The sequence below is a fragment of the Cupressus sempervirens genome, chromosome 2 (assembly GCF_028749045.1).
Source record: "Cupressus sempervirens isolate cs-2001-9-10 chromosome 2, ASM2874904v1, whole genome shotgun sequence".
Lineage (NCBI taxonomy): Eukaryota > Viridiplantae > Streptophyta > Pinopsida > Cupressales > Cupressaceae > Cupressus > Cupressus sempervirens.
This window is the reverse complement of record NC_143119.1, coordinates 110,714,044-110,717,823: the sequence shown is the minus strand read 5'-3', so window position 1 is coordinate 110,717,823 and position 3,780 is coordinate 110,714,044.

Genomic DNA, 3,780 nt, shown 5'->3' with positions numbered 1-3,780 from the left:
ATGGCAGTTGTAGATCAGATCCAGGAATTCACCCTTGTCTATATCATTCTTTCCCTGATACATTGTATTGGTTTCAGTTCCAGTTCTAGTTTTTGTTACTGAGAAACTAGTAGGTTCCAGTTTCTAGGAAGAAAAATTTCATTGCTGTGATACCATTAGGGATTCCAGTTTTTGCACTGGGACCATTGGTTCCAGTATTTTGACATGTTTCCATGACTGTGACACCATTTTCTTCAGCAGAACTCTCATGTGAACAACAGTTGTAGAGATAATATAGATAGTTCTGAGATATTAGGTTGTTTCATGTTTTAATTTTATGCATCTGAATGTATAGTTTCAAGGAAATGAATACATATGAGCAACAATTTCACTAGTTTTGTTCTGGTTCTTGTCTCCTGTCTCAGCAATCTGTAAGTCTTATGTGGTTTTGAAACAAAGATTTGAGACCCATTTGCATCCCTTTCAGGTTGTATGTTTGATGTATTTTGCTGTTGGACCAAAGGGCCAAGTAAATGCTTGATATGTTTAAACAAGGTTACTAGTTGTTTGAGAAGGATATTTTGTGAGAATGAGACCTGAATGAACGCTGATGTCTAAATCACAAGGTGGTTGGATAGATCTTATGTCTAGGTATAGAATATGTCCTGATGTCACAGATGTATGTTTTGAATTCATGGATTCACCCAATGGATCAGGCACTGATCAGTTTTAAGATCACTTGTTATATTGCTGCATGTTTGAGGATTTGTTGAAACTCAACATCATTAATCAACACTTTTCCCTTTCATGTTGAAGAGCTATAATAGAATACCCTCACTCAGCTTCTAAGATTCCTAGATCTGCATTTAGCTACTGTTGATTTATGTTATTTGATGAGTTATTAGGAGAAATACGGGTTTTATCTACTTCATAATAGATTCAGTGTATGCTTTGACAACTAGTACCATATAAAGAATCTGTAGGTCCACCCGCCTAGGTTTTGCAGAGCCTGAAGAAGAAGAAGGGTCATGCCTTATAGTTGGCCTGATGTTTGAATGGATGTGTTCATAATGGGAGTTAGCTGCCCCTAGATGCATCAGTTTCTCATTGGGATAATTGGAAATGGGTAACATTTTCAAACACCAACACAAGGCATAACAAAGGAAAATGAGAGGCATACTAGAATTAAATCTTACAAATAATGAGCCAACCCAAATCATGCTGACTCTTTTTTTTAAGCTATTTTTAATATCACATTATAAAGATACTTCTCTTGTAATATTTTTTTCCTTGTGACATATTCATCTTCTATCCTTGGTTCTAAATAAGCTGCACTTTCTAGCTTTTTTCTGTACCTCTTTAATGGAACAACTTGATTGCTTAGAAGAAAATAATAACTTCCCTTTTCTTTATATTAAAGAGGTTTTCCTTATTTATAAAGAAAGTAGTTGAAGAATAACCCACTTTTCCATAAGAATGATAAATAATTAGAGAGCCTTCAATTCAATCTGTTGTACTAAAACTCCATATTTTGATGATAAAGTCCAAATCTAGATAGGTAGACTTGGTTCCACAAACTCCACAAACTATAATCATAACTCCGTTGCACAAACTCCACAAACTCAAATCATAACTTGAATCAAAATCAAAATCTGAACCTTTCCTTAAGTGCATGTGATGTTCAGAGTCACTGCCTTGAAGTTAGAGCCATTTTAGTGGTTGTTGGTAATGTGTTCCTATTTATTGGTTGAGCTTTGGAGATTGTGTTTATGAGCTTCAATCTAAGGGAGTTGGTGTATGTGCTCTTGGATTTGGATAGTTGGTTGGCACATCGACCTATGTCTAAGTGTGTGTATTCTTATGTGGTCTTATGAGTTAGTTATGCTTTGTAAACTTGGGGCCTATCCTAAGTATTTAATTTATGTCATGAATTTTATGTAAGGGTGTATTTAATTAATTTAATTGCAACAGGCCAACCTGTGGCCATTCAAGTATTTAAGGAGGGTATGGGTAGTGTTGTAGGCATTGGGATTTTGTGAGATATCATCCAGCAAGGAGAAGATGAGTAGTAGAGGAGAAAAGATTGAGTAGAGCTAGAAGCTAAGTGTGGCTTGGGAAACAAGAAGGTTGCTTGGTGGCTTGTGAGCATGAGTTGAGATTCTTCTTGGAGTTCTCTACTAGGTTGTAGATCTGGGCTAGCTAATGGTTTGGATCTTGTGAGATCTTGTTGAACTTTTATTGTGATTGTTGATGCACACGATCATAACTAGGAAGGCCTTATAGCCAGACAAGTTGGATAAAAGTCTTATTATGAGGATTGGCATTGTGTGGATCTAAGTCTATGTTATTGTTTATATTCCATTGTGTGGTTGTTTGCTAGGGGCTAGGAAATCTCCTTTGGGGACTCTACTATCTTACACTGCATTAGGTGGTATCAAAGCTAGGTTGAATCTGGTTGATTTGTTGTAGAGGGTTTGCAAAGATCTTGGAAGATGCCTCTAAGACAATTGGACCCTAGGGTGATTGAATATCTTTGCGATGTTGTGGAAGCAAGGATCATAGAGAAGATTAAAGCACAATTCATATTTGAGATGGTGTTGATGAAGAGTGATATGATTGCTGAGATCATAAGTGCTATAGGTGGTGTACCTCAACATATGGGTACTAAAAATGGTTATGAGGGAGTTGTTGAAGACTTTGAGGTTTGGATTGAGTGGTAAAGATAGAACTTATTGAGTTGAGAGACCTATGGGAAATAGGACTGGTTAGCTTGATAGATTTGTATCTCAGTTGAAGCTGAAGTTGAAGCATAAGATGGAGGTTTCTAATTTCTCAGGTACTTTGAATCCTGAAGACCTGATTGATTGGATTGGCAAATTGGAAGACTACTTAGAGCTAGAGGATATTGGAGATTTGCTCAGAGTGAGGTTGGCACAACCTGAATTGAAAGGACTTTTTTCTTTATGGTGGAAGGAATTGCTGCAAGATAGAGAAGAGGAAGGTGAAATGAAGATCACTATATGGAGATTGATGGTGAATAAATTGAAGGCTAAGATCATTCTTGTTGATTATGAACTTGAGTTGTTTAAGAGGTTGCAAAATTTGAAGCAAAAAGATATGTCTATGAAAAATTATACAGATTAGTTTTATAAGTTGGCTATTTTGTTTGGACATAGAGAATTGTCTAAGGAAAAGGTGGCTAGATATATTAATGGTTTGAGATTCAATATTTAAGATGAGGTGGTATGTTGAATATTGCTTCGGTTTAGGATACTTATCAGTATGCTTTGAGAGCATAAGAGAAGCTAAAAAGGAAACATCAAAGTAATTCCTGAGGGAAGGAGAAGAAAGAACATTCTGAGAAGAACAAATAAATTGTTGAAGATGAATCGAAAGCTGTTGAATAGAGGAAGAGGACATATGTGGTGAAGAAGGTCACATATCTTTTGAATATCCTAAGTTTGGTGATAGAAGAACTACTATGGTGCAAGAGGATGAAGACTTAGTAAATGAACCTAAAATTAATAGAGATAGTTTTTTGGTTTGTAGAGTATTGCTTGGTAAGATGGGGCTAGAACCTTGTCAAAGGAGGAACTTGTTCAGGACTCGGTGTAGATTTGGAGGTAAAATTCGTAATGTGATTGTGGGTTGTGGTAGTATTGATAACCTAGTTGTTGAAGAGATGGTTCAGAAACTTGGTTTGAAGAGGGTAAGACATTCTTGTCCTTATAAGTTTGGCTAGTTACAAGATGAGCATACTTTGGAAGTGAGGGAGCAATGTCTTGTTGATTTCTAGATTGG